Source organism: Balaenoptera ricei, chromosome 9, assembly GCF_028023285.1.
Source record: "Balaenoptera ricei isolate mBalRic1 chromosome 9, mBalRic1.hap2, whole genome shotgun sequence".
In the NCBI taxonomy this organism is placed as follows: Eukaryota; Metazoa; Chordata; class Mammalia; order Artiodactyla; family Balaenopteridae; genus Balaenoptera; species Balaenoptera ricei.
Window position 1 is genome coordinate 107,730,353 of NC_082647.1, and position 26,472 is coordinate 107,756,824.

General features: G+C 36.8%; 1 protein-coding gene and 1 pseudogene across 1 annotated transcript in view; both read right to left on the reverse strand.

The window, feature by feature from the left end:
- The window catches only part of URGCP (upregulator of cell proliferation), a 99,138-nt gene that overhangs the window by 69,612 nt on the left and 3,054 nt on the right, over nucleotides 1-26,472 (reverse strand). The gene's annotated exons all lie outside the window — the stretch shown is intronic.
- On the reverse strand, nucleotides 5,548-5,946 carry LOC132371320 (NTF2-related export protein 2-like; annotated as a pseudogene).

Genomic DNA, 26,472 nt, shown 5'->3' on the forward strand with positions numbered 1-26,472 from the left:
CCATGGTACCAGTTATCATGCTTAAAAAACTAACTAACTTGGGGCCTTAGATGATCACACTGTCCTCCACAGGGGATCTGCATTTGCTTCTGTTAAGCATCTGGAAGTATTATCAGTTTAGAATTATCTCCACCAAATTCAAGGTTTGAGATCCCCCCCAGACCACCCAGTAGTACCAACCTAGGCTGAAATTTAGAAGAGTTACTTCATGTTGCCACTTAATCTAGGGCCATAGCACTTTGGGATACAAATGTATTTAGACTCTAGTACAGGTCTTGGATTTGATTTTTGAGCCCATTACTTACAAGGCTGTCAAAACTGTCAAGATGAAAGGTTAAGTTTGCTGTGATCATGGGCTCAATTGCCTTTTTTTTTTTTTTTTTTACTGTGATGAAATACACATAAAATTTACCGTATTAACTATTTTTAAGTGTACAATTCAATGGTGTTAAGTATATTCATATTGTTGTGCTACCATCACCATGACCCATCTCCAGAACTCTTTTCATCTTGCAAGACTGAAATTCTGTACTAATTAAACAATAACTCCCCATTCCACCCTCCCCCTAGCTACTGGCAACCACCATTCTACTTTCTGTCTCTATGATTTTGTCTATTCTAAGTACTTCTTATAAGTAGAATCATACATTATTTGTCTTTTTGTGATTGGCTTATTTCACTTAGCATAATGTCCTCAAGTTTCATCCATTTTGTAGTATATGTCAGAATTTTCTTCCTTTTTAAGGTTAAATACTATTCTATTGAATGCATATACCACATTTTGCTTATCCGTTCATCCACCACTGGACACTTAGCTGGTTTCGACCTCTTGAGTATTGTGAGTAACGTTGCTATAAACATGCGTGTACAAATATTTCTTCCAGACCCTCTTTCAATTATTTTGAGTAAATACCCAGAAGTGGAATTGCTGGATTAAATGGTAAGTCTATGTTTAATTCTTTGAGGAACCACCATTCCCTTTTCCCCAGTGGTTGTACCATTTTACATTCTCACCACCAGTGCACGATTCCAATTTTTCCTCATCCTCACTGACACTTGTTATTTACTGTTTTTTTGATAGCAGTCATTCTAACGGGTGTGAGAGGGTATCTCACTATAGTTTCAATTTGCATTTGCTGAATAACTAGTGATGTTGAACATCTTTTCATGTGCTTATCAGCCATTTGTGTATCTTCCTTAGAGAAATGCCTATTCAAGTCCTTTGCCCACTTTTTAATCAGGTTGTTTGTTCCCTTGTTTAGTTTCAGGAGTTCTTTTTATATTCATATTAATCTCTGATTAATATTTGATTTTCAAATATTTTCTCCCATTTTGGAGTTTCCTTTTTACTTTGTTGATGTCTTTTGATGCACAAAGTTTTTAAATTTTCATGAAATCCAATTTGTCTATTTTAATTTTTTTGTTGTTGTGTCTGTGATTTTTTGGTGTCATACCCAATAAATCAATGCCAGATCCAATGTCATGAAGCTTTTGCCCTATATTCTAAGAGTTGTATAGTTTTAGGTCTTATATTTAGGTCATGGATCCATTTTGAATTGCTGTGGATTGAATTGTGTTCCCCCCAAATACATATTTAAGCCCTAACCCCCAATGTGAGTGTATTTGGAGATGGATCTTTAAGAGGTAATTAAGGTTAAATGAGGTCATAAGGGTGGGCTCCTAATCCTACAGGATTAATGACCTTATAAGAAGAGGAAAAGAAATCAGAGTGCCCCCTCCACCCTCTCTCCATATGTACTGAGGAAAGGCCAGATGAGCACACAGCAAAAGGCAGTCATCTGCAATGCAGGAGGAAGGCCTTCACCAGACACCAACTCTACTGACACCTTAATCTTGGACTTCCCAGGCTCCAGAAGTGTGAGAAAATTAAATTTACATTGTTTAGCTACCCGGTCTGTAGTATTTTGATACAGCAGCCCAAGCTCATACATGAGCTTATTTTTGTATATGGTGTGAGGATCTAACATCATTTTCGCATGTGGATATCCAGTTTTGTCAGCACCATTTCATGAAAAGCCTGTCCTTTCCCCATTGAATAGTCTTTGTCCCCTTGTTGAAAATCATTTGACTATTTATGTGAGGGTTACTTCCGAGCTCTCTATTCTATTCGGGTAGTCTATATATGTAGGTCTTTTGCCAGTATTACACTGTTTTGACTACTATGGCTTAATACTAAGTTGTGAAATCAGGATGGCAAGTCCTCTAGCTTTGTTCTTTTTCAAGATAGTTTTGGATATTCAGTGTCCGGTGAGATTCTATATGTATTTTAGAATGGGTTTTTCCATTTGTGCAAAAACTGTCACTGGGATTTTGATAACAACTTCATTGAAATGGTAGATATCTTTGGTAATATTGACAATCTTAACAATATTAAGATTTCCAATGTGAACATGGAATGTCTTTCCATTTGTTTATGCATTCTTTAATTTCTTTTAGCAATGTTTTGCAGTTTTCATTGTACATGCCTTTCACTTCCTTGCTTCCTAAGTATTACTAAGTATTTTATTCTTTTTGATGCTAATGTAAATGGAATTGTTTTCTTAATTTCCTTTTGGTTCACTGTTAGTGTATAGAAATGCAACTGACTTTTTTTGTTGATTTTGTATCCTGTGACTCTACTGAAATTGTTTATAAGTTCTAACAATTTGTGTATGTGTGTGGAATCTTTAGAGTTTTCTACCTATAAGATCATATCATTTGTGTACAGAGATCATTTTACTTCTTCCTTTCCAATTTGGATGCCTTTCATTTCCTTTTCTTGCCTAACTGCTCTGGTTAGAATTCCCAAGACTATGTTAAATAGAAATGGTGAAAGTGGACCTTTTTATCTTGTTCCTGATCTTAGAGGAAAAGCTTTCAGACTTTCACCTTTGAGTGAAAGATGTTCACTGTGGGGTTTTCATATACAGCTTTTATTATGTTGAGGTATTCCTTCTATTCATAGTTTGTTGTGTGTTTTTTTATCATAAAAAGCTGTTAAATTGTGTAAAATGCTTTTATGCAACAGTTGAGATAATCATGTGGTTTTTTTCCCTTTCTACTGTTAATGTAATGTATTACAATGATTGGTTTTCCTATGTTGAACCATCCTTAAATTCTGGGGATAAATCCGACTTGGTCATGGTATATAATCCTTTTCCTTTTGAGAAAACTTGGCACAAAGCAAATATTATTTTACCTTTTCAAGTTACAAAAATACGAGCATGTAAAGAATACAATCTAGTCCATATGAGTGGTTCTAGTCATTTAAAATTTATAAATAATTTGGTATATACAATTCACATACAAGCCTTAAAACATACAACAGCTAATGAATAGTATACACTATTTAATTCAGTTGTTGATAGTTAAATGAAGTTTTGAGACTGTTCTTAAACATAGGAAAGGGCAGTGTTTGGGCAATCTGATGATTACTAAGCGTAATTTTAAAAAGTCAATCCAAAATAAGAATAAGTGCATTTTGAGTAGGATACAGTGAGTGTTTGATCAGTAATATAGGAAGGTGTGGTCTAAATTTCAGTTCCACCGCCTTCTCTTATTTAATTTTCTTTCATTATTATATCAGAAATATAGTGTGTAGATTGGGGCAAAAGTAAATGAATTACTAGTTTTAAATTAAGTGATAAGAAACATTAGTTTTGAGTTGCAATGTAGAAACAAAACAGGCACATCTAGCTTTAAAACATTAAAAAAATAAAGAATAGAAAAGATGTTTAAAATTTAATCAAAAACTAAAGTTAGGTTTTTTTATCTTTAGATGTTGAGACAAAATTAATGAACTTGTCTTTTTGAAGTTTATAGGTTTATAATGATCTGCTATTCTTTATTTTTTCTCAAAAAAGACAAAGAGTCACCTAACAAACATATGTTTTAAAACAGCTCTATTTGCTCAATGTCATATGGAAGAACAACAAAATTAAATAATTTTAACATTAAATGACTAAAATAGAGGGAAATGACTTATTTGAAGGATGCATAATACACAAGAGACTTCTGACCTAAAGTTCACATGGAAGGCTTAGAAGTTATGGTGTCACAAAGACATAGTAATGGCTTTGCTTCCAAATTTTATAGGATTAGGCTTATTGCTGACATTTTACCTCCATAATTTCTTGAATAAATTTAGACATATATTGGTGGTAGGTATGAGGTGAAGTGGAAAAACCTTTAAAAATCATTCTTAGAACAAAGTGGCACTCATGATTATTTGGCAAGTGATTTAAAATAGGCTACATTTTTTTAAATCTTTTTTTTAACATCTTTACTGGAATATAATCGCTTTACAATGGTATGTTAGTTTCTGCTGTATAACAAAGTGAATCAGCTATACGTATACATATATACACTGTAAAATAGGCTACATTTTTATAAGGTAGAAAAACAGGTACTAAAAACTTACCATTTGGCCACCTGTCCTTACTTTTGGCTCCAACCCTGGATCTCTACATTTTTCATTCCTCATTCTCCCATTAATTTAATAGTCTTATCACCATTAATTAGCTAAAGTTATAGACCTGGAGTTGTTAAGAAAAATATTTTTAAGAAGCTTTGCTTTTAAGTCACCAAATGTATCAAGTATTCAGGTATCAACCGAGAATATTTTGCACCTCTTTAGTGGATCTATTCACTCCATAAGAAAACTGGCTAACATAAAAGACATTGCTTAACATGAAAAAGACCATTGAACGTCACTACATGTGATTCCAATGTCAAAGTAGTTATGCAAACCTAAATCAATAAGTATTGTTTTCATTGAACTGATTTGGAAAAGCCATATATTAAAACAGCATTACTGGGGCTTCCCTGGTGGCGCAGTGGTTGAGAGTCTGCCTGCCAATGCAGGGGACACGGGTTCGAGCCCTGGTCTGGGCAGATCCCACATGCCACGGAGCAACTAGGCCCGTGAGCCACAATTACTGAGCCTGCGCATCTGGAGCCTGTGCTCTGCAACAAGAAAGGCCGCAATAATGCGAGGCTCGCGCACCGCAATGAAGAGTGGCCCCCATTTGCCGCAACTGGAGAAAGCCCTCACACGGAAGCGAAGACCCAACACAGCCACAAATAAATAAATAAAAATTTAAAAAAAAAACAAAAAAAAACAGCATTACTGTTGTTTACTGGAAATAAGCAAGTGTTTTACTACAAAATTAACCTACTAACAACAACGTTTTAAAAACTCACTTCCTCTCAGAGACTTAAGTTGTGCTAATATCTCATAGATAGTATTATAGAAGGGTTTCATTTCTGTGATAGGCTGGGTTCACACTGAGTGTTACTACAGAGATCATATGTTTAAGAATGTCATTAGTATAATATATATAAGGCGTGCAAAAACTAGCATTAAAGCTTTTAGTGACACAATCCAAAATGGCAGCTCCTAAAAAAGAAGCTGCTAGGAATTTTTAAAATTAAAGAAATTTAGTTTCAGCACATAGTAGTTCACGATGCTTCTACAATTAAAAGAATTAATTCACATAAATTCCTGTAGCTGGAATAGACCAAAAGGGCAATGGACTTTTGCCCCCTTTAACAACTAGCCCAATCTTGAAAATGGAAGCAATTACTCGTAATCTTTGACACAGAGTTTTCTGGAGTGGACTGAGCAGTTGACGGCAAGATCTGGTTGAAGTAGTGGTGTTTGTTGTCATCAAACTTCACAGTTCCACTGGTCACAAGAACTGTAGTTTGGGTCTAGGTAACTTGCTCATGAACTGATTGGCAATATAACATACTGACTTGGAAATCACTAGAAGGCAACATCCCCCCAAAATTAATATTGCCACTCCATATTAAAGTGAAGTTGTCCATTTACAGTCTGATTAGTACCCACCTTTAGTCCATTATCCAAAAATAATTATTGGCAAATTCCTCAGCAGCTCTACATGTCTGATCTACATAAGTTTTAAAAGCAACAGATGTGGCCATCAGAGAGCCCAAACAGCCTGTTCCAGCAAAGGCAACATCACTACATCCTCATCCAAACTCATTGGCATGCATGCCAGGATAGGGGCTCTTCCTGAAAATGGTCATTCATTCCTTGGTGTATTCCCACTATTTACCTAAGCCCAGTCTTTTCTGAATTGCCTCATAGTTTTGATATACTCTTTCTCTGGCTCTCTTCCCAATAGCTCTAACTGCAGCTACTTCTCAGTATACCCTCTTCCCTTCTCTGTTCACCTTTTACTTGGAGTATAAGCCTTTTAATATGCTTCTGAATACATATTTGTTAGTATTTTGTTAAGGATTTTTTTCATCAGTGAGCACAAGAGATAGTGTTCTGTAGTTTTCTTCTACTGTTTTTGTCTGACTTTACTGGTCTTATACAATGAGTTAGGAAGTGTTCCCTCCTCTTCAATTTTTTGTAAAAGTTTGAAAAAGGTTAGTATTAATTCTTCTTTAAATGTTTGGTAGAATTCACCAGTGAATCCATCAGGACCAGGGCTCTTCTTTGTTGGAAGGGTTTTTTAATATTATTATTTCAATAATAATTGAATTCAATCTCCTTACTATTCAGATTTTATATTTCCTTGTGATTTAGTCTTGGAGGTAAGATCTATTCAAACTTTCTATTTTTTTGAGATTTAGTCTTGGTAGGTTAGGTCTATTCAGATTTTCTACTTCTTTGTAGGTTTTAAGTTTTGAGGAACTTGTCTGTTTTACCTACGGTTATCCAATTTGGGGGCATATGATTGTTCGCAGTACTCTATTTTTTATTTGTGTTGAATCAGTAGTAATGTCCCCACTTTCATTTCTTTTTTAAAAATTATTTATTTATTTATTTATTTATTTGGCTGCATTGGGTCTTAGTTGTGGCAGGCAGGATCTTTGTTGCAGCACGTGGGATCTTTCATTGCAGTGTGCGGGCTTCTCTCTAGTTGTGGCACACAGGCTCCAGAGTGCGAGGGCTCAGTAGTTGTGGCGCATGGGCTCCAGAGCACACAGGCTCAGTAGTTGCAGCATATGGGCTCTCTAGTTGTGGCACGCAGGCTCTAGAGTGCTCGGGATTAGTTGCCTCATGGCATGTGGGATCTTAGTTCCACGACCAGGGATCAAACCCATGTCCCCGGCACTGGAAGGCAGATTCTTAACCACTGGACCACCAGGGAAGTCCCCCCACTTTCATTTCTGATTTTAGTAATTTGAGTCTTCCCTAATTTTTTCTTAGTCCACCTAACAAAAGGTTTGTCAATTTTGTTGATCTTTTCGAAGAACCAAATTTTGGGTCACTGATTTTCTCTATTCTTTTTCTATTCTCTATTTCATTGTTCTCTGCTCTAATCTTTATTACTTCCTTCCTTGCGGTAGCTTTGCATTTGGTTTGTTCTTCTTGTCCTAGTAAAACTTAAGGTTGTAAAGTTAGGTTTTTTATATGAGAAGTTTCTTGTTTTTAATGTAAGCATTTATAATTATAAATTTCCCCCTTAGTACCACTTTTGATGCAGCCCATAAGTGTTAATATGGTGTGTTTACATTTTCATTCATCTCTTCTTAACTATTTTCCGATTTCCTTGTGATTTCACCTTTGATCCATTGGTTGTTTAAAAGAACGTTGTTTAGCCTCCACAATTTTGTGAATTTTCCAGTTTATGTTATTGATTTCTAATTTCATCTCACTGTGGTCAGAGAATATACATTGTGTGATATCTATCTTTTAAAAACCACTGTGGTCCTACTTATGGTCTATCCAGGAAAAGGTCCCATATGCACTTAAGCAGAATAGGTATGCTGTTGTTGTTGGGAGGAGTGTTCTGTATATGTCTATTAGATACACTTTGTTTATTGTGTTGTTGAAGTCCTCTATTTCCTCATTTATCTTCTGTCTGGTTGTTCTACCCATTATCCTGAGTGGGGTATTGGAATCTACAACTATTATTGTAGAACTATTTTCCCCTCCAATTCTGTCAGTTTTTGTCTCATATATTTTGATGGTCTGACATTGGGTGCATAAATGCTTATAATTATTATATCTTCTTGCTGTATTGAAATGTTTGTTAACATGTGATGGCCTTCTCTGTCTCTTGTAACTGTTTTCAATTTAAAGCCTATTTTGTCTGAAATTAGTATAGCCACTGCCATTCTCTCTTGGTAGTTATTTGCATGCAATATCTTTCTCCAATCTTTTACTTTCACAAGTTTGTGTCATTGGATCTCAAAAGTGAGTCTCTTAGAGACAGCATATAGTTGGACCATGTGTTTTTACCAATTCTGCCAATCTCTCTCTTTTAATGGGAGAGTTTAATACACTTTCATTTAAAGTAATTACTGATAATGAGGCACTTATTTCTGTCACTGTACTATAGAAACAAATTTTCTATAGGCCTATAGCTTTTTGTCCCTCATTCCTCTCTTCTTTTGTGCTTAGTTGATTTTTTGGTAGTAAAATGTTTGAATTCCTTCTTGATTTCCTTTTGTGTATATTCTATAGAAATTTTCTTTGTGGTTGCCATGGGGATTACATTTAATGTCCTAAGGTTGTAACATTCTAATCTGAATTTAGCAGGTTAACTTGAATAACATACAAACACTATGGTCCTTTACACTCTGTCCCCACTGCTTTTGGTTTCTTATGTTACAAAATTACATCTTTATACAATGTGTGCCCCCAAACATAAATTAATAATTCTTTAAATGCATTAGTCTCCTAAATTACATACAGAACAAGATTTGGAGTTACAAACCAATGTTACAGTAATGCTAGCTGTTACATTAATTTTTTAATTTAAATATATTGGTCTCTTAAATCATTTAGAAAACAAAGAGTGCAGTTATAAACCATTGTTATAATAATACTAGCTATTATAATTGCCCATGTATTTATCTTTACTGAGATCTCTATTTCTCCATAGAGCTTAGGGTTATGGTCTAACGTTCTTTGTCTTTGCAGCACACCTTTGAGCACTTCTTCCAGGGCTACTCTAGTGGTCACAAACTCCCTCAGCTTTTGTTCATCTGGGAATGTCTTGATTTCTCCCTCATTTTTGAAGGACAGTTTTGCTGGACATATGAATCTTGGTTGACAGATTTTTGTTTTTTGTTTTTTAAGCACTTTGAATATATCTGTCCACTATCTTCTGGGCTCCAAAGTTTCTAATGAGAATCTGCAGATAATCTCATTGAGGATCATTTGTATGTAATGATTTGCTTCTCACTTGCTGTTGTCAAGATTTCTTCTTTTTCTTTGTCTTTTGAAACTTTAATTATAATGTGTCTTGGTGTAGGTCCCTTTGATTTAATCTTACTTGGAGTTCACTGAGCTTCTTGGATGTTTACATGCATGCCTTTCTTTAAATTACAGAAGTTTTCAGCCATTATCTCTTCAAATATTCTCTCTGCATCTTTCTCTCTGCTCCTTCAAGGACTCCCACATGCGTATCTTGGTCTTTTTGATGATGCCCAGTCAGTCTCTTAAGCTCTGTGCTTTTGCTCAATCTTTTCTCTTTCTGTTCCTCAGACTAGATAATTTCTGTTATCTTTATCTTTTCTTTTTATGTTCCTCAGCCTTGATAATTTCCATTACCTTATATTCAAGTTCACTGATTTATTCTTCTGCCTGCCAAATCTGCTTTGAATGCTGCTAGTGAATTTTTCATTTCCATTATTTCCTCTTCAGCTCCAGAATTTTGTTTTGTTTTCTTTTTAGGTTTTCTATCTTTTTATTGATATTTCCATTATGTTCATTCATGGTTTTCTTGATTTTCTCCACATATTCCTTTAACTTTTTCAGCATCTTTAGGACTTTGTTTTAAAGTCTTTGTCTACTATATCTGCCATAAACTGTTTTATTTTATTTTATTTTATCTTATTTTATTTTATTTTATATTGGAGTAGAGTTGATTTACAATGTTGTGTTAGTTTCAGGTTTACAGCAAAGTGATTCAGTTATACATATAAATATATCTATGCTTTTTCAAATTCTTTTCTCATTTAGGTTTTTCCAGAGTACTGAGCAGAGTTCCCTGTGCTGTACAGCAGGTCCCTGTTGGTTATCCATTTTAAATATAGCAATGTGTAATGTCAATCCCAAACTCCCAATCTGTCCCTCCCCCCATTGTTTCCCCCTGGTAACCATAAATTTGTTCTCTAAATCTGTGAGTCTGTTTCTGTTTTGTAAATAAGTTCGTTTTGTGTCATCTTTTTGTGTCATGATATCCGCATATAAGCGAAATCATATGATATTTGTCTTTCTCTGCCTGACTTACTTCCCTTAGTAAGATCATCTCCATGTCCATCTATGTTGCTGCAAATGGCATTATTTCATTCTTTTTTAATAGCTGAGTAATATTCCATTGTATATATGTACCACACCTTCTGCATCCATTCACCTGTCAATGGACATTTAGGTTGCTTCCACATCTTGGCTATTGCAAACAGTGTTGCAATGAACATTGGGATGCATAAATCCTTTTGAACCATGTTTTTCTCCTGATATTCTGCCCAGGAGTGGGACTGCTGGATCATATGTTAGCTCTATTTTTAGTTTCTTAAGGAACTTTCATAATGTTCTCCATAGTGGCTGCACCAATTTACACTCCCAGCAACAGTGTAGGAGGGTTCTCTTTTCTCCACACCCTCTCCAGTATTGCTTGTAGACTTTTTGACAAAGGACATTCTGACTGCTGTGAGGTGATATCTCACTGTAATTTTGATTTGCATTTCTCTAATAATTAGCGACGTTGAGCATCTTTTCATGTGTCTCTTGTTGCTCTGTATATCTTCTTTGGAGAAATGTCTAAGTCTTCTGCCCATTTTTTTTTTTGATTGGGTTGTTTGTGTTTTTGATATTGAGCCACATGAACTGTTTATATATACTGGAGATTAATCCATTGTTGGTCACATCATTTGCAAATATATTCTCCCATTCTGTGAGTTCTCTTTTTGTTTTATGGTATCCTTTGCTGTGCAAAAGCTTTCAAGTTTGGTTTGGTCCCATTTGTTTATTTTTGTTTTTATTTCCATTTCTGTAGGAGGTGGGCCAAAAAGGATCTTGCTGTGATTTATGTCATGGAGTGTTCTGCCTATGTTTTCCTCTAAGAGTTTTATAGTGTCTGGCCTTACATTTAGGTCTTCAATCCATTTTGAGTTTATTTTTGTGTATGGTGTTAGGAAGTGTTCTAATGTCATTCTTTTATATATAGCTGTCCAGTTTTCCCAGCACCACTTATTGAAGAGGCTGTCTTTTTTCCATTGTATATTCTTGCCTCCTTTATCAAAGATAAGGTGACCGTATGTGTGTGGGTTTATCTCTGGGCTTTCTATCCTGTTCCACCGATCTATATTTCTGTTTTTGTGCCAGTGTCATACTGGCTTGATTACAATAGCTTTGTAGTATGGTCTGAAGTCAAGGAGCCTGATTCCTCCAGCTCCATTTTTTTCTCAAGATTGCTTTGGCTATGTAGCTGTCCAGGTTTCCCCAGCACCACTTATTGAAGAGGCTGTCTTTGCTCCATTGTATATTCTGGCATCCTTTGTCATAGATTACGTGACCATAGGTGTGTGGGTTTATCTCTGGGCTTTCTATCCTGTTCCATTGATCTATATTTCTGTTTTTGTGCCAGTACCATACTGTCTTGATTACTGTAGCCCTGCAGTATAGTCTGAAGTCAGGGAGCCTGATTCCTCCAGCTGTTTTTTGTTTTTTGTTTCCTGTTTTCTCAAGATTGCTTTTGCTGTTCAAGGTCTTTTGTGTTTCCACACAAATTGTAAAATTTTTTGTTCTAGTTCTGTAAAAAATGCCATTGGTAATTTGATAGGAATTGCATTGTCTCTGTAGATTGCTTTGAGTACTACAGTCATTTTGACAATATTGATTCTTCCAATCCCAGAACATGGTATATCTCTCCATCTCTTTGTGTTGACTTTGATTTCTTTCACCAGTATTTACAGTTTTCTGCATACAGGTCTTTTGCCTCCTTAGGTAGGTTTATTCCTAGGTATTTTATTCTTTTTGTAGCAATGGTAAATGGGATTGTTTCCTTAATTTCTCTTTCTAATCTTCCACTGTTATTGTACAGGAATGCAAGAGATATCTGTGTATTAATTTTGTATCCTGCAACTTTACTAAATTCATTGATTAGCTCTAGTAGTTTTCTAGTGGCATCTTTAGGATTTTCTATGTATAGTATCATGTCATCTGCAAACTGTGAGTTTTCCTTCTTCTTTCCCCAATTGGATTCCTTTTATTTCTTTTTCTTCTCTGATTGCCATGGCTAGGACTTCCAAAACTATGTTGAATAACAGTGGTGAGAGTGGGTACCCTTGTCTTGTTCCTGGTATTAGAGGAAATGCTTTCAGGTTTTCACCATTAAGAATAATGTTTGCTGTGGGTTTGTCATATATTGCCTTCATTATGTTGAGGGAGGTTCCCTCTATGCCCACTTTCTGGAGAGTTTTTATCATAAATTGATGTTTAATTTTCTCAAAAGCTTTTTCTGCATCTATTGAGATGATTATATGGTTTTTATTCTTCAGTTTATTAAGATGGTGTATCACATTGATTGATTTGCATATATTGAAGAATCCTTGCATCCCTGGGATACATCCCACTTGATCATGGTGTATGATCCTTTTAATGTGTTGTTGGATTCAGTATTTTGTTGAGGCTTTCTGTGTCTATGTTCATCAGTGATACTGGCCTGTAATTTTTTTGTGTGATATCTTTTACTGGTTTTGGTATCAGGGTGATGGTGGCCTCGTGGAATGAGTTGGGGAGTGTTTCTCCCTCTGCAATTTTTAGGAAGAGTCTGAGAAGGATAGGTGTTAGCTCTTCTCTAAATGTTTGATAGAATTTGCCTGTGAAGCCATCTGCTCCTTGACTTTTGTTTTTTGGGAGTTTTTTAATCACAGTTTCAATTACAATACTTGTGATTGGTCTGTTCATATTTTGTTTCTTCCTGGTTCATTTTGGGGAAGTTGTACCTTTCTAAGAATCTGTCCATTTCTTCTAGGTTGTCCATTTTATTGCATATAGTTGCTTGTACTAGTCTCTTATGATCCTTTGTATTTCTGTGGTGTCCATTGTAACGTCCCCTTTTTCATTTCTAATTTTATTGATTTGAGCCCTCTCCCTCTTCTTCTTGATGAGTCTGGCTAAAGGTTTATCAATTTTATTTATCTTTTCAAAGAACCAGTTTTTAGTTTCATTCATCTTTTTATTATTTTCTTCATCTCTATTTCATCTATTTCTGCTTTGATCTTCATGATTTGTTTCTTTCTACTAACTTTGGGTTTTGTTCTTCTTTCTCTAGTTGCTATAGGTGTAAGGTTAGGTTGTTTATTTGAGATTTTCCTTGTTTCCTGAGGTAAGTCTGTATTGCTATAAACTTCCCTCTTAGAACTGCTTTTGCTGTGTCCCATAGGTTTTGGATTGTCGTGATTTCATTTTCATTTGTCTCTAGGTGTTTTATGATTTCCTCTTTGATTTCTTCAGTGATCCATTGGTTGCTTAGAAGCTTATTGTTAAACGTCCACGTGTTTGTGTTTTGTACAGTTTTTTTCTTTCTTGTAGTTGATTTCTAATCTCACAGAACTGTGGTCAGAAAAGATGATCGTTATGATTTCAATTTTTTTAACACATTATTGACCAGAGACGTATTAACACATCTTTTGTTACCTGAACGTTATTGACCAGAGACGTATCAATACGTTCTTCGAGAGTGCTACAATTAACAACACTGTGCAATTTGTTAGAGCATAAATTGATCAAGGGTTCTTTATACAACTTACGATTGTCGTTATCATTCACATTTTGCTCCATTAGGTTTTTGTTCCAACCTTGTATATATTATATACGTAAAATCTTCCAAAAAGACGCATCGCAAAATTTTGAGTGAAGAAGAATTTTTCAGTCAATTTTATGCAGATACTTTCTCTGACTGTCTGAGTGACATATGTACTAGTGTCTCAGAAGATGATAGTTTTTCAGAATACAGTTCCGATTCAGATGATGTGAATATTAGACCAATAAAAAGATTTTAAAAATTAGTGACTGATCTGATACAAAAAGTGAAAATGAAACTCAGGGTGCTGGAGAATGCGCCTTTGCTTCTACAGAAGAGTGAACTGAAAACAACATTTCATGAAAATTAGAAGATTTTACAGGTATGTCAAGTGTGTCTATTGAAGGTAATAACCCACAAAGTGTTAGTGAAATAACAGAATTAATTTTTGGCCAGCCAAAATAAAAATCACCAGCTACAGGCATTACTTTCTGCAAAAATCCCTGGGTGAATAATCAGTAAAATTTACCGAGGCTCGCTTTGTGGCCCAGCATGTGATCAATCCTGGAGAATATTCCATGTGCACTTGAGAAGAATGTGTATTCTGCTGCTTTTGGATGGAATGCTCTATAAATATCAATTTAGTCCATCTGGTGTAATGTGTCATTTAAGGCCTGTGTTTCCTTATTGATTTTCTGTCTGGATCATCTGTCCATTGATGAAAATAGGGTGTTAGAGTCCTCCACTGTTTTTGTGTTACTGCTGATTTCTCCTTTTATGGTTGTTAGTATTTGCCTTATAAATTGAGGTGCTCCTATGTTGGATGCATATATATCTACAATTGTTATATCTTCTTCTTGGATTAATCTCTTGATCATTATGTAGTGTCCTTTTTGTCTCTTGTAACAGTCATTATTTTAAAGTCTATTTTGTCTAATATGAGTATTGCTACTCCAGCTTTCTTTAGATTTCCATTGGCATGGAATACATTTTTCCATCCCCTTACTTTCAGTCTGTATGTGTCCCTTGATCTAAAGTGGGTCTCTTGTAAACAGCATATATATGGGTCTTGTTTTGTATCCATTCAGCCAGTCTATGTCTTTTGGTTGGAGCCTTTAATCCATTTACATTTAAGGTAATTATCGATATGTATGTTCTTATTGCCATTTTGTTAATTGTTTTGGATTTGTTTTTGTGTTTTTTCTTCCCTTCCTCTTTCATTCTCTTCTCTTGTGATTCGATGACTAACTTTACTGTTGTGTTTGGATTCCTTTTTCTTTTTTGTGTGTATCTATTGTAGATTTTCAGTTTGTTGTTCCCATGAGGTTTTGATATAGACGTCTGTATATAAACAACAATATAGATTGTTTTAAGTTGCTAGTCTTTTCATTTCAAATACATTTCCAATATCCTGCATTTGTGCTCTCCTCTTCTCACAATTGCTGATTTTGATATCATATTTGTGTGCAGATGATTTCCTACCTTTACTGTACGTTTGCCTTTACCAGTGAGCTTTTCATTCATAATTTTCTTGTTTCTAGTTGTGGCCTTTTCTTTTCCACCTAGAGAAGTTCCTTTAGCGCTTGTTGCAAAGCTGGATGGTGGTGCTGAATTCTCTTAGCTTTTGCTTGTCTGTAAAGCTTTTGATTTCTATGCTGAATCTGAATGACAGCCCTGCTGGGCAGAGTATTCTTGGTTGTAGGTTCTTCCCTTTCATCACTTTAAGTATATTGTGCCACTCCCTTCTGGCCTACAGAGTTTCTGCTGAGAAATCACCTGACAACCTTATGGGAGTTCCCTTGTATATTGTTTGGTGCTTTTCCCTTGTTGCTTTTAATATTTTTTCTTTGCCTTTAATTTTTGTCAGTTTGATTACTATGTGTCTCAGTGTGTTCCTTCTTGGGTTTATCCTGGCTGGGACTCTCTGCACTTCCTGGACTTGGGTGACTGTTTCCTTTCCCATGTTAGGGAAGTTTTCAGCTATTATCTGTTCAAATATTTTCTCAGGCCCTTTCTCTCTCTCTTCTCCTTCTGGGACCCCTATAATGCAAATGTTGGTGCATTTCATGTTTTCCCAGAGGTCTCTTAGACTGTTCTCATTTCTTTTCATTCTTTTCTCTTTATTCTGTTCTGCGGCAGTGATTTCCACCATGCTGCCTTCCAGGTCACTTATCCATTCTTCTGCCTCAGTTATTCTGCTACTGATTCCTTCTAGTGTATTTTTCATTTCAGTTATTGTATCATTCATCTCTGTTTGTGTGTTCTTTAGTTCTTCTAGGTCTTTGTTAAACATTTCTTGTGTCTTCTCGATCTGTGCCTTCATTCTTTTTCTGAGATCTTGGATCATATTTACTACCATTACTCTGAATTCTTTTTCAGGTAAGTTGCCTACCTCCACTTTGCTTAGTTGTTCTTCTGGGTTTTTATCTTGTTCCTTTATCTGGGACATATTCCTCTGCCATCTCATTTTTTCTAACTATCTCTGACTGCAGTTTCCATTCCACAGGCTGTAGGGTTGTAGTTCTCTTGCCTCTGCTGTCTGCCACCTGAGGCTGTCTGGTGGGAGGGACTGGTACCTGCCCACTGGTGGGTTGAGCTAGGTCTGGTCCCTCTGGTGGGCAGGGTCGTGTCTGAGTGTGTGTGCATTATCGGGTGACTGTTTATTAAGGAAGACTTTAAGCAGCCTGTCTGCTGATGCATGGGGCTATGTTTCAGCCCTGTTGGTTGCTTGGCCTGAGGTGTCGCAGCACTGGAGCCTTCAGGTTGTTGGGTGGGGCCAGGTCTTGGTGAGAAAATGGCACCCTCCTAGAGGGCCCATACCAATGAGCACTCGCCAGAGCCACCGCCACCAGTGTCCCTTTCCCCACAGTGAGTCACAGTTGCCTCCTACCTCTGCAGGGTACCCTCCAACAATAGCAGCTAAGTCTGGCCCAGTCTCTTATGAGGTCACTGCTTTTTTCCCTGGGTCCTGGTGCACATGAGACCCTGTGTGCACCCTCCAAGAGTGGAGTTTCTCTTTCTCTCAGTCCTGTGAGAGTCCTGTGGTCAAACCCCAGTGGTTTTCAAAGCCAGACTCTCAGGGGGCTCTTCCTCCCATTCCCAGGCCCCCAAGCTGAGGAGCCCAACAAGACGCCCTGAACTTTCACTCCTGTAGGAGAACTGCTGTGGTATAACTATTTTCCATTTTGTGGGTTTCCCACCCAGTGTGTATGGGATTTGATTTTATGGTGATTGCACCTGTCTTACCATCTCTTTGTCGCTTCTTCTTTGCCTTTGGATTTAGGGTGTCTGTTTTGGTAGGTTCCAGTATTTTTTTTTTTTTTTTTTTTTTTTGGTCAGTGGTTTTTCAGCAGTTAGTTGTGATTCTGGTGTTTCCATAAGAAGGGGTGAGCTCACGTCCTTCTACTCTGCCATCTTGCCTCCTCTCCTTCCATAAACTCTTTTCAGGGACAGATTTTGTTGATATATTTTTTTCCTTTGAATGGGCCACACTTTCCTGTTTTTTTGTATGCCTTGTAATGTTTTTGTTGAATACTGGACATTTGAATCTAATAATGTGGTAGCTCTGGAAATCAGATTCTTTCCCCCTTCTCTAGGGTTTGCTGTTGTTTTTGTTTTTGATTGCCATAGGCTGTCTCTGTCCTGAGAATCAGCCTAAGGTGTAAAGTTAAGGGCTTATGTCTTTTCTGAGACTTTTCTTAGGCATGCATAATCACTTTCTAATTTTACCCATATGTGCAGTTGTTTTTTAATAGTCTAGTCTTTAATGTCTGTCTCCCAAAACAGGAAAAGCAAAAAATGAAGGGGGGTGAAGAGTGCTGGCCCTTTAAATATCCTGAAAGACACTTGAGCCAGATGGGGTAGGGGCTTGCAATAATGGGAGGAGGTGCAACAACAATGGCTCCCCTCTAGCTCTATTTGTCTGCACCTCTGTGATCAGAAGCAGCAATCAACAATCATATAACAGATCCCTGATATTTGAAAGAAAGGGTACTTGTTGCCCACCCTGACTCTCACAAGCTGGGTGCAAGTTGCTCCAGGAACACAGTCACAACTGCCTTCCGTGTGATTGTGTGTTGGGAATTGGTAGCTGCTACTGTGTCAAGTGCTGATTATTGACAGAAATTTACCATCCAAGGGTTCCCCTAAAAGTTACCTGTGTTCAACAGACTCCAGAGCTCCAAAACAGTTATATCAGATGATTCTGCTGGTGCAATTTTTGCCTAGTTGGGTAGACAGATTCCTGGTGTTTCTGGCTCCACCATCTTCCCAGAAGCCTCTTTTTTTAAAAAAAAAAAAAAACGTTTTGTTTTCATTCATTTTCTCTATCATTTTTCTAATTTATATTTCATTCATCATCTCTGTTCTAATCTTTATTATTTATTCCTTGTGCCAGCTTTTGGTTTAATTTCTCCCTCCCTTCTAAGGACAGTTTGGGGCAGATTTAGGATTCTTGATTGACACTTTTCAGTGTTTTTCTTTTGGCACTTTGAATATACCAGCCCACTGACCTCTGGCCTCCAAAGTTGCAAGTGAGAAATCTGCTGATAATCTTACTGAAGATCACTTTTATGTGATGAATCACTTTTCTTTTGCTGCTTTCAAGATTTTATTTTGCTTTCAACAGTTTCTGTGTCTCAGTGTGACCTTCTTTGAATTCATCTTATTAGGAGTTCATTAAGGTTCTTGAGTGTTTATGTTCATGTCTTTCTTCAAATTTGGGAAGTTTTTAGGCATTATTTCCTCAAATAATCCCTTTGCTCCTGTCTGTCTCTCTCTTCTCCTGGGACTCCCACAATGCATGTTGATACTCTTGAAGATGTTCCACAGGTTCCTTGGGCTTTGTTCACTTTCCTTCAATCTTTATTCTTTCTGTTCTGCAGACCTGACAATTTCAATTGTTTTATCTTCTTGTTCACTGATTCTTTCTTCTCCTACTCAAATCTGCCTTTGACTGGGATCTAAGTTTTTCATTCAAGTTATTGTACTTTTCAGCTCCAGAATCTCTTTTTGGTGTGTTCTTATATTTTCTCTTTATTCATAGTTCCATTTTGTTCATACATCATGATCTTGACTTTCTCTGTGTCTTCCTTTAGTTTTCTGAGAATCTTTAAGACAGGTTTTTTTAATTCTTTGTCTATTCGGTCTGCCATATGGCCTTTCTCACCAGTTTCTGTTGATTTTTTTTTTCTTTGCATGGAAAAAAATTTTTTCCTGTTTCTTTGCACATCTTATAATTTTTTTCCCTGAAAATTTAATATTTGAATCTAACAATGTAGTAAGCCTGGAAATCAGATTGTTCCGTTTCTCAAGGGTTTCCTTTCATTGTTGTTTACTTTATTGGTATTTTTATTGTTTTATGCTCTCTTTCCCAGGGATCAGCCTGAGGTATAAACTTAAGGTCTTATCAGGTCTGAGTCTGTGTTTTTCCTTAGACATGTATGGTGATCTGTACATGTGGTTGCTTTTGAATGTCCTAGTCCTTAAATGTCTGGCTCCCAAAATGAGGAAAAAAGATAAATAAAGATGGAGAGAAAAGTGCCAGCTCTTTAAATCTCCTAGAAGTTGTTTCAGCTGTAGGGCTTGGGGCTTGCAACAATGGGAGGGGTGGTGCAGCAATGACTGCCCACTTCTATGTCTGTACTTCCATTATCAGAAGCAGCAATCAACAATCAGAAAACAGGTCCTTGATATTTGGAGGAAAGGGTCCTCATTGCCCACCTTGGGTCAGCAAGCTGCAAGTAAGCTGCTCCTGGTACAAATGCACAACTGACTGTCTCAGAGCTGAGGGTGGGGGATGGGTAGCAATTGCTGAAATGGACCAAAATTAACTGCAATTTCCCGTTCAAGCCTTCTCCTTGAAGTTGCAAGTCTGAATAGATTCCAGAGTTCCAACATAGCTATATCAAGCAGATTCTGCCAGTATAATTGTCCAGGAAAGAAGACAAGGTTCCTGGCACTTCCTACTCTATCTTCCCAGAATCCCAAAGCTCTTTTTATGTATTGCTGAATTCCACTTGTTAATGTTTGATTGAGGATTTTTGCATCTGTATTCATGAGAGTTATTAATCTGCAGTTTTCCTTTCTTGAATGGTCTTTGTATGGTTTTGGTATCAGAATAATATTGGCCTCACAAAATGAGTTGAGGAATTTCTCCTTTTCTGCTTTCTGGTAGATAATGTGTAGAATTGCTTCTTCTTTTAATGTTTGGTAGAATTCTCTGCTGAAAACATCTGATTCTTTCTTTGGAGTTTTTATGTTTTATTTCTATTTATTTATTTATTTATTTGGCCACACTGCATGGCATGTGGGGTCTTAGTTCCCTGACCAGGGATTGAATACACGCCCCTTGCATTGGAAGCATGGAGTCTTTTTTTTTTTTTTTTTTTTTTTATTAATTTATTTATTTTTGGCTGTGTTGGTTCTTTGTTTCTGTATGAGGGCTTTCTCCAGTTGTGGAGAGTGGGGGCCACTCTTCATCGCGGTGTGCGGGCCTCTCACTGTCGCGGCCTCTCGTTGCAGAGCACAGGCTCCAGACACACAGGCTCAGTAGTTGTGGTGCACAGGGTTAGTTGCTCCGCGGCATGTGGGATCTTCCCAGGCCAGGGCTCGAACCCGTGTCCCCTGCATCGGCAGGCAGACTCTCAACCACTGTGCCACCAGGGAAGCCCGGAAGCATGGAGTCTTAACCACTGGACCGCCAGGGAAGTCCCTTCTTGGGAGGTTTTAAATTAAAAACTCAATTTCTTTAATATTTATAGAACTATAAAAAATTTGTATTCCATATTGGATGATTTTTGAGGAATTAGTCCATTTCACTTTAGTTGTCGAATTTATGTATGTAAAATTATTTATATTTCCTTATTACTCCTTTGAGATCTACAAGATCTGTAGTGGTATCCCACTTCATTTCTGATATTGCTAATTTGCGTCATTTGGCAATATTATTGATCGTTTCAAAGAAACGTCTTTTGTTTACTCTATTGTTTTTCTATTTTCAATTTCATTATTTCCCTACTTCTGCACCTCTGGGTTTACCCTGCTCTTCTTTTTATAGGATCCTAAAGTGAGAGCTTACATGATTTTCTTGAGACTTTCCCTTTTTTCTAATGTAAGAATTTGGTGCTATAAATTTTTCTCTAGCGCTAGTTATAGCCCACTCATCTTGGTATGTTTTAATTTCATTTAGTTCAGTGTGTTGTTTTTATTTCCCTTGAGACTTCCTCTTTGACTTAAAGATTATTTAGCAACTTGTTTCCAACAGTTTGGAAATTTTCATGTTATCGTTCTGTTACTGATTTTTAGCTTGGTTCATTTGTGGTGAGAACACACACAGTATGCTTTCAATTATTTTAAATATGTTGAAGTTTGTTTTATGGCCCTATCATGGTAAGTGGTCTATCTTGGTAAACTATCCACGGAACTTGAAAAGAATGTGTACTCTGCTGTTGTTGGGTGAAGTGGTGTGTGTGTGTGCGTGCTGCATCCTGTTAATTTATGGTACTGTTGAGTTATTACACAACCTTGCTGATTTTCCATGTAGTTCAGTCAATTATTGAAAGAGGGGCATTGAAGTCTCCAACTATAATCATGGGTTTGTCTATTTCTCCTCTCAGTTCTGTCCATTTTTGCTTTAAGTATTTTGCAGCTCTGTTGTTTGGTACATACAAATTTAGGATTGCCATGTCTTCTTGATAGCCTGACCCTTTTAGTATTATGAATTGCCCCTCTCTGACCCTAGTAATTTTCTTTGCTCTAGAGTCTACTTTATCTGACATTAATGTAGCCACTACAGCTTTTTTCTGATTAATGTTTGCATTGCATACCTTTTGCCATCTTTTTACTTTCAACCTACCTATACCATTAATTTTGAACTGAGTTTCTTGTGGGGAGCATATAGTAGGGTCTTGTCTTTTATCTACTCTGTCCTTCTCTTTTAGTTGGTATATTCAGACATTTACATGTAATGTAATTACTGATATGCTAGGACTTCAGTGGGGTTTTTTGTTTCATTTTGTTTTGTTTCTTTCCTCTGTTTTCTTCTTCTGCCTTCCTTTGGGTTACTTGTACCTTTTTTTTTTCTTTTAGAATTCCATTTTGTTTTATCAATAGTGCTTTTGAATGTATCTCTTTGTATAGACATTTAGTTGTTGTATTATATTATGCACACATAACTTTTCACAGTCCTCTGGTGTCAAGATTTCACCAGTTTGAGTGAAGTGTAAAAACCTTTCAATCCTTTCAGTTCCTTTACCCTCTGTCATTTATAATACAATTGTCCTAAATATTTCCCCTACATGCTTTGAGATCCATAGACAATGTTACAATTTTTGCTTCAATCACCAAATATAATTTAGAAAACTTAAGAAGAGAAAAAATTCCATTGTATTAACAAACATTTTTACTCTTTCTATTGTTCTATCTCCTTTCCTGATGTTTCAAGAATTCTTCTTTTATCATTTCCTTTCCAGTTCAAGAACCTCCTTCAGCCCTTTAAAAAAAAAATAGGGTGGATCTACTGGTGACAAACCCTTCTAGTTTTCCTTCATCTGAGAATGTCTTGATATCTATCCACTTTATTGCTGAAGAATATTTTCACTGCATATAGAATTCTTAGTTATAGTTGTTTACAGCACCTGAAAATGTCATGCCCCTTCTTTCTGGCCTCTTTGGTTTCTGATAAGAAACTTGCTGTAATTCACATTGTTTTTTACTTATAGGTAAAGTATTTTTTTCTTTCTGCTTTCAAGATTTTTCATCTTTAGTTTTCAGAATTTTGACTATGATGTATCTTGGCATGATATTTTTGGGGGTGCACCCTATTTTGGGTTAGCTCAGCTTCTTGAATCTGTAGCTTTATGTCTTTTGCCAAATTTTTTTTCAGTCATTATTTATTTAAATATGTTTTCAACCCCACCCTCTTTCTCCTCTCCCTCTGGGATGCAGATGAGATAAATATTAGATCATTTGTTATACTGCCACAGGTCTCTGAGGCTCTATTCACTTTTTTTTTTCCCAATCTATTTTTCTCTGTTGGTTAATTTCTATTGTTTTATCTTTATTTTCACCAATCCTTTCCCTATCATTTCCACTCTGCTGTTGAGTCCATCTAGTGAGTTTACTATTTCCTTTACTGATTATTCACTTTTAAAATTTCCATTTGGTTCCTCTTTATATTTTGTATTTCTTTGCTGAGACTTTCTAGTTTTTTGTTTCAAGCATTTTCAGAATTTTTAATTAAAGTATTTTTATCATGCCTGCTTTAAAACCTTTGTCAGAAAATTCCCGTCTCTGTGTCATTTCTGCTTTGGTGTCTGATGATTATCTTGTCTTTCTCAAGTTAAGATAGTCTTGGTTCTTGGTATAATGAGTGATTTTCAGTTGTACCCTGGACATTTTGAGACTCAGATCCTATTTAAATCTTGTTTTACAGGCTCCTCTGACATCACATCAGCACAGAAAGGAAGACCCCACCTCAATTCTGCCAAGTGGGGGTGAAATTCCATCACCCTGGCTGGGAGGGTATGATGATTAATTTTATATGTCAATTTGATTGGGCTATAGAATGCCTTGATAGCTAAAGATTATTTCTGGATGTGCTGTGAGAGTGTTCCCAGAAGAGGTTAGCATTTGAATTGGCGGACTGAGTAAAGCTGATGGCCCTCCCCAAAGTGGGTGGGTATCATCCAATCTATTGAGAGCCTGAACAGAACAAAAGCTCAAGCCCAAATGCTTGAGCTGATATCAATCTTCTCTTGCCCTTAGGGTTCCTGGTTCATCTCCTCTTCCCACCTCCCTCTAGTTTCTCAGGAGAACCCTAATACGAGGCATGGGGGGTGGGGGGAAGAGGCGACAATGCCTTGTAACTGCTCCCTACATGACTTTCATGAACACTATGAAGGAGGAAAGGTCTCATTATCATTGGGTGGCCACGACAATCCCAGCTTCTCTTGGTCTTTTCTGAAATCATCCCAGCAAGACAATCAGGGAAGTCTAGGTTCCCCACTTAACCTTTGCTGAGGGGGATGAGGGCTCATTTTGTTCCATGGTGTTTGGCTGCAGTAAAGCAGTTATTGTCTGTAAGTTTTCTGTCTTGCTAAGTTGCCTCTTTCCTGGCCCTTGTTTATTTCCCCCCCAAATTCATATTTTGAAGCCCTACCCCCAAGTGTGGCTGTATTTGGAGATGGGGCCTCTAAGGAACTAATTAAGGTTAAATGAGGTCATAATGTTGGGCTTTGAGCCAATAGGGCTAGTGTCCTTATAAGGCACACCAGAGAACTAGTGTTCTCCTCACGCAGCCCCACTCCCTACGTACATGCACCAAGGAAAGACCATGTAAATATATAGTGAGAAGGAGGCCATCTACACACCAGGAAGAGAGCCCTCACTGGAAACCAAGTCAGCCAGAACCTTGATCTTGGACTTCTGACCTCCAGATCTGTGAGAAAATATATTTCTGCTGTTTAAGGCACCCAGCCTGTGGTATATATGGCAGTCCTAGCAAACTAATAGAGATTCCCTTGGCTCAAGGTTTTTCATGGGGTTGCAGTCAAGCTGTCAGCCAGGATCATCCCAAGGCTTAAATAGGGAAGGATGAATTTCCAAGCTCATTCCTATGGTGTTGGCAGGATTCAGTTTCTTGTGGGGTGTTGGGCTGAGGGCCTGTTTTTCACTAGCTATTGCTAGGAGGCCTCTCTCAGCTCCTTGGCACAGGGGCCTCTCCACAGGGCAGCTCACAATACGGCAGCTGGTTTCCATCACAGTGAGGAAGTGAAGGAGCAAGGGAACAAGAGAATGAGAAAGCAAGAGTGTCTGCTCAAGAGAGAAGCCAGTCTTTTACTTAACCCTAATCTCAGCAGTGACATCCCATCATCTTTTCGATTCATTAGAAATGTCACTATATCCAGCCCACAATCAAGGAGAGAAGATTAAAAAAGGGCCTGAATACTAGGAGGTAGGTATTGTTGGAGGCCATCTTAGAGGCTCCCTACAAGCTCTCAATGGCCAAATTTGGGACAATCTGAGCAGCATAATAAATGACACTAATGGATTAAAACTGATAGAATAAACATCCATGTGTCCATACTGTTATAAAAAAAATAATTGCATAAATAAATACAGATCTTCAAAATATGATGGGGTTATGTCCTGATAAACCCATCATAAGTTGAAAATGCATTTAATACACCTAACTTACGCAACATCATAGCTTAGCCAAGCCTACCTTAAATGTGCTCAGAACACTTACGTTAGCCTAAAGCTGGACAAAGTCATCTAACACAAAACCTATATTATAATAAACTACTGAATATCTCATGTATTTTATTGAATACTATGCTGAAAGTAAAAATCTAGAATGGTTGTAAGGGTACGGAATGGTTCTAAGTGTATTGGTTGTTTACCTCCCTGATTGTGTGACTGACTGTTTCACTGCCACTGCCCAGCATCACAAGACAGTTTCATACTACATATCACTAGCTCAGGAAAAGATCAAAATTCAAAATTCGATGTACAGTTTCTACTCAACTTCTATTGCTTTCGCACTGTCGTAAAATCAAAAAATTATAAGTCGAACCACTGTAAGTCAGGGACTGTCCGTAAATAAATGGAGGGGAAAGGACAGCTCTTCCTTAGAGTAGAATTCCATTTAACAAAGGTAGAAAGAAAACAGGAAATAGAAAATTACCATTTGGTAAATACCACAGTAATAATTGCTGTGAGCAAGAATGAAATCTAAAATTACTGGATGAAACTCTGATTTAAAAAATAAGGTAAATGCAAAGTCTTAAAGTTTCTCCCCACAAGCTACTTATTAACTTAAAAAGAAAAAATTTTAACTTTACAGTGGAGAAATCTGATAAATAACAACTTAACAGAATGATCAGACTTAACCAGTAATGACTTACCAATTTCACGTACCTCTAATATGATGCACCAAGAAGGGCACAACATCACTTCTGTAATCGTCTTGCCAAAAATGCATAAACTTAACCTCATCAATCAGAAAACCCAAACTGAGGGACATCTTACAAAATAATTTTCCCATACTCTTCAAGTGTCAAGATTATCAAAGACAAAGAAAAACTAAAAATTGTCTAAGATTCCAGGAGGCTAAGGCGACAGGATAAACCAACGCAACATGGGATACTAAATCAGATCCTGAACCAGAAAAAAAGACATTGCTTGGATAATTTTTTTTTAAGAACCATCTTTTATTGAACTATTTTGTTTATTTTTAAAACTTTTTATTGGAGTATAGCTGCTTTACAATGTTGTTAGTTTCTACTGTATAGCAAAGTGAATCAGCTATATATATACATGTATCCCCTCTTTTTTGGATTTCCTTCCCATTTAGGTCACCACAGAGCACTGAGTAGAGTTCCCTGTGCTATACAGTAGGTTCTCATTATTTATGTATTTTATACATAGTATCAATAGTGTATATTGACCCCAATCTCCCAATTCATCCCATCCCCCTTTCCCCCTTGGTATCCATGTTTGGATAACTAATGAAATTTAAATGGAGTCTGTAAATTAGTAAAGAGTATTGTATAGATGTTAATTTTCTCAATTAAATAATTATATTACAGTTATATAATACACTAACATTAAAAGCTGGATGAAGGGTATACAAGACCTCTGAGCATTGTTATATTTCAAACAACTTTACAGACGTATAATTTACCCACTAGCAATCCTGCCCTCCCTCAGCCCTAGGCAACTACTAATACACTTT